This window comes from Bactrocera latifrons, unplaced genomic scaffold (assembly GCF_001853355.1).
Source record: "Bactrocera latifrons isolate USDA-ARS-PBARC rearing strain unplaced genomic scaffold, ASM185335v1 scaffold_33, whole genome shotgun sequence".
Classification (NCBI taxonomy): domain Eukaryota; kingdom Metazoa; phylum Arthropoda; class Insecta; order Diptera; family Tephritidae; genus Bactrocera; species Bactrocera latifrons.
The window spans coordinates 872,648-878,543 of record NW_017536963.1 but is presented as its reverse complement, the minus strand read 5'-3'; positions in this window follow the sequence as shown (position 1 = coordinate 878,543).

Here is a 5,896-nt window from a genome sequence, read left to right as displayed (position 1 = left end):
TAATAGTAAGAGGTATATATTTTGAAAAGGGAACATTATCTCTGGAAGTTAAAAAGAATTTTCTAAACTCTATAATTGGGTTCCATCTGGTGAATACACCCACGTAACATGATTTTGGTGGATAATAAGAAGTGATAATTGCTTTAACGAAGCGAATTTTCGCCTCAAAAAATTTTCATAAACAACCTTATATATATACCATATATATATATATGTACATGTGAAGAAATCGGCGACCTTGAGTCGCAAGCACATTGAGAAAATTCGGCAACTTTAGTAAAGCAAACCTGTATGAGTAATATTTTCTTTGAGAAAAAGATACACCGTTAGTAGCCCAGGAGCTTTAACTACCAATAGATATTTRTATAGTATAAGAATTTAGAAATTATTTTGTCGATAGCGCTGCATATTTGTGACTTCGTGGTTTATATTCGGTTTGAAGACATCAATGGATGTCAACGTCCTCCATTTTCAACAGGGTTTCAGCACTGCTATTCGATTTTCGCGAATACGCGAATAAGAAACCAAGTTTCTAGGTTTCATCATGCTAAAATATTACTTATTTTTATTATTCCAAAGCAAAATTGAGTGGCATTCTGCACAACAACAACCACAACACAAATTGGCTTTCAGTCTCTATCTACTAATTTTTATATATGTCTACTATATGGGTACTTCTATATATGTATGTCATTTAAAAAATATATTAAATTAATTTCCTTTTACTCATTCTTTATCTTGCGCTCCTTTTTCCAAAAATTACTGTGTAAGTAGCCCCTCAAAGCCAAACGCCAACCGCTGCTTTCACTCGAGAATTGAGGACATTTTTAGATTTCACAGAAACACATATGTACATTATACCATGTCGTTTGGTAAGTGAGGGCGTTGCTACTGGCCCAAAATTTTTCTTTTGTTGGTAACCTCTTCATAAGAACGTATGTGAAGTTTCATTTCAATCTGTCAATTCATTCTTTGTTTACAAGCCGTTTAATGTTGCCGTGTCACAGTAATTTTTCACAATGGAAAAAATTTTAATATCGTGCAGTGATAAATTTCTAATTTTTGGATGATGTGGCATGAAAAGAAATCCACGAACGAATTTTAAAAGTGTGTTGTGATTATTCACCTACAATAAGAACAGTAGAAAGATGGGTTGCTGTATTTTAGACAGTGACTAAAATCCATGAATTATAGTTCGAATTGTTGCAGCATCCACCGGATTCACCAGATTTAAAGACAATTGCTTAAAACGGGAAATCTTCGTCTACAAAGTCTTCAGTTGTTTAAAACACACTTAACATATTTATTAACTWTTATTATTAAAGAAAATTCATGTCAGAAATTGTTCTCTCTTCGTTTTTTGTACAAGTATTTATTAAATTAATTTTTTAAAGCTTTGAGTCTATGGTGAAATTATGTGGGCCCATAGTTCCGAAAAACTGCTTGATATTAAATTCGAATAACCCTTGAGCTCCTGTGCGGCCGGCAGTGATGACAGGTTAGATAGGTTAGAAAGTTTACAAATACTCTTACATATGAGTAAACAAAAAGGAAAAGTGGAAATAGTGTGAAGTTTAAACTTGATGTGGAGGTAGCAGAGAGAAAAGCAATTGGCATAAAGAAATGTACACAAAAGCTGCATGCAAATGTACATAAGTATACATATTCTTAAAAATAAAATAGTAGTAAAACAAAACCAAAAGTGATTACCAAACAAAACGATTTCCATATCAGCAAACTTCCGCTGCTGGGTCGGTGGTCCTCACGGAAGGAAATAGGCAGAAACAGGGCGGCAGAGTTGTCAGTGCAACAAAGTGGTTATAAATGTAACAACAACGAGAAAAAGCAACATGAATTTAATGAAAATAAATTACAAATAATAATAATAATAAAAATAACAGGATGTTTTTAGAGTGAAAATAAATTTCATTTGAATTCACTGCCAACAAAGCAATATATCCACTTATTTGTAGCACTTGTGATTTTTGCGCTCATTCTTTTATTGTCTTTATTTTTGTTACTGATATTTCATTTACTGGTAACTTCAGTTGCGAACAATCGACAGATTGAATTGTATTTGCAGTAGTTTGGCGATTCCTTGTTACCTTTATTTTAGTTCTCAGTTTTCAGTTTTTTGTTTGTTTTTAATTTTTTGCAGTGCTTTCTCTACCCTTTTTGTTTGTGCCGTTGGTTTGCTCATTTTCTGGTTTTCGGTAGAAATTTTCGGATCAACTCAGTCGGGCGTTAAACAATTTATTTTGTGCACAATAGCTTTAAATCGCCAATAGTAACTATTTTGCTATTGAACAAGGGAGAAACAGAAAAAAATTTAAGTTGAATTTATAACGATACTGTTAATAGTTTAGCTACTTTGTTGTATAATGTCCTTTATTTCTTTGGAGAAAGTGTCTAAAATATTAGTTAGGGCTATACTGGAGAGTATGCATCACCTTAGCTGAACTTTCTACGTATGACGCGGCATTATTTTTTTTTGCGTAGATTTTAAAACGAGAGAAGTATTATAAAGCAAAATCATTTCAGAAAATAGTCGTAAATATACATATTTTTTGTGATTGAGTTACTACCAGTTCTATAAAATTTAAAATATTACACAACATTTGGCAATTATTTTCGAAAATTATTCAAGTGCGGTTTACATAAAAATAATTTTGTAAACAGGAAACAAAATAGATGTATTCCTATCATAAAGAGAAATGTTTCGAAAAGTATTTGCGTCGAGCTTTGATTTAAGTATATTTTGAGATGGCAACTATTCAAAAAGGTAAGCTAAGCCAAATGTCATGGTTGTATTATCCAAAAATGAAGGAAAATTTATAAAGAGCCATTTGCAATTTTTTAGTTGATTTTCGCTTTTTGGTGTTTTAGAATGTCATTTCAAGCAAAATTTACTATGCTTTTAGAGCTTGTTGAAAAAGTTAAGAATTAAGAGAAAATTCTAACCTGTATTTTATTTATAAAATTTAATAAATTKTTGCTGATTCAAGACAATTATCGAATCGATACGCTTTAGGCTTACGGCAGCTCATTGTCTTTAGTTTATTTATAAATTTTGTTACAAAAAAGAAGGAAAATCATATTTGCTTCACACCTATCGTTTTCTACACAAATTCCAACGCACTTAAGTATTTCCTTGCCTTTGAAATCAGTTTATTCACACACACAACATCGGGTACAAMGGAAGCACATAGCCAATTACAGCAATCAACAACACATTGCGTTACACTTTTGGCAATAATAGCCCATAATAAGTACATACACATACTTACCTGTATATGCCTCTAGAAAAAATACAAGTGACTGCATTTAAATGAGCTGGTCCGAAATACAAGTGATTTCCACTAGATTTACCGGCTTGTAAATGAACTACGACCAAAATTGTAAGACTTCTACCAGTTTGCATTTTATTTCTAAACTATTTTATGAATTTATTTTGAAAGTAAAAATAGCAAATTTGCAATACTTTAATTTATTCTGATATTGTTTTCATAATTTTTTATGTTATTATTAAATTTTTTGAGACTTAAATAATCTTGACCAAAGTTTCAKAAATGACCTCTAGTCCCTTGGATGGAAGAAAGTTAGATGACTTACAAGTTGGGTTCCTTTTCCTTTAAGTTTTCTACTATTTTTGCTCCCTTTTGGGTATAAATGGGTATTTTTAATGATTCCTGCATTAGCATTAATGTTCATCATTTATCCACCGTCACGGGAAAGGATCACATATATAAAACACTATTTGAGCYTGTCAATGAATTCACTGAAGCAAATCAAACCGCAAAACACAATTTAAAGTACATATGWATGTAAGGCACAAAAAGGAAATAAAATCAATGCGGCACATTTACCATTTTGGGGAAGACGCACAACTATTTTTAATAATATACATACATGCTAAGCAATACACAAATCAATACAAATAGTTTGCGTCAAAATGGATGTGTGTTCAATAAAAATGTGGTCACCTACAGCAGCAAATTGCCAAGAGCTTGTATACGATGTCAAGTGTCAGCGGGTGAAATTTACGTTGATGCCGTTGTTGTTATTGTTTCTTAGTATTTTTAGCAGCATTTTTTAAATAACTTTACGCTCACCTTAATATTATGGGAATGAAAACAAATATTTATGAATTTATTACATAAGAAAAGGGCGGAGTAAAAGGGTTTCACAAACGAATGTTTTGAATTTACATATATGTACATATAGTATGTATATAACTTAAATCTGTATCTGAATATAACTTAGACTTATATGTGGTTTAATTTCATAGGGGATGTTGGTTTTTCTATTTTCTTTGCTTATTTGTAAAAAACATAGTTTCCCASTGGATGCGCTGATATAGAAATTGCCTAAAATAAGACGGACCAAAATCGGGTTGAACAAATACCTTAATTTCGGGCGAGTTTTGATTGGAAATTTATTACGGAATTCTTCGTCCCAATTGGTTAGAGCGCAGTTTATTCTATGTGATTCTGTTGACCTTGTTGGCAGGCTCTATTTGTGGGAGCTTGCTTTTGGATAACCCAGAAAGTATATGGTTGCCTTGCCGCTAAGCTTCATTACCTAGAGTGTACCAGAAAATCTGTAATCTAATGACTTACGGAGCATCATACAGTAACCAAATAGCCTACATAAATATAAAATTAGCCGATTACATATAAGCAAAGTGATCACACTGAAACTAGAAGACCCTATTACGCCAACATAAAGAAATTTGCACCAAAAATCTTCACATAACAAATATGCGGCCTTACCAGATTCCATAATTCTAACTTGTTGTAAATTTAGTAAAATCTCTATAAATATTTATACAATTAAAATATTATCTACTTCCGACGTCTGAGTTTCAACTTTGCAAACCAAAAATTTCCATTCTAAGTTACATAATCATATGCTGGAACTTAATTCTGGAGCCAACAGGGGTTTATCATCCACAAAGTTGAATTGGCGTTGAGTTCGTCAGCCACGATTTTAACAGCCCCATGAGGACAACCTATTCCAAGTTACGAAAAAGTAAGGAGACAATGAGTTCAGTTCCAAACTTGACGCTCTAATTCTAATTATGATATAGTACTTGTTATATTAATATTGGCAAGGTCACCTTTATACAAGTAGCGTTCCMAATAAATTTGCTTTATTCAAAACAGTTTCGTTTTGCTTCAATACAGCTTTTTGCACGGTCCAAAAGCATGTCGAACGAGTGTCTTAGCTCGTTGGCCCATATGGTCGTCAGTACGCCTGTGCAAGCCTTTTGAATGGCCTCTATGTCTGCATAACGCCTTCCTTTCGCACGCAAATGCATTTTTCCGAAAAGGAAGAAGTCCCACGGTGCCATATCAGGTGAATACGGGGCGTAGTTAATGGTTAGTATGTGATTTCTGGTCAAATAATCGTCTTTAATGATGTCCTTCGAATATTGGATTCTGAGCAATTTTTGGTCGTCAGTCAATTTGTGCAGAACAAACCGTGCACACAGCTTTCGTAAGCAAAATGTTCGGTAAAATGCGATAAAGCGATATTTTGGAGATGTTCACTTCTATTTCCATGAATTTCAATGATGATTTCGCTGATGTTAGACGAATTCACCGACAGTTTGAATGGAATTTCCAGCGATCGCGGATTTTGATTGGCGATCACATGTGGATCGTCATTTATGTCCTCACGATCACTTTGATAACGTTGAAACTACTCGTGCACTCTGCTATGGGATAGGCAATCATCGCCATAAACTTGTTTCATCAATTGAAACTGTTCGGTAAAAGTTTTACCAATTTTAAAATAAAATTTAATGTTGACACTTTGTTCGAAGCTCATTTTCGCACCGATAACACAAGCATGCTGACACTTAAAATGCAATAACTTCACTTCCAATCAATGA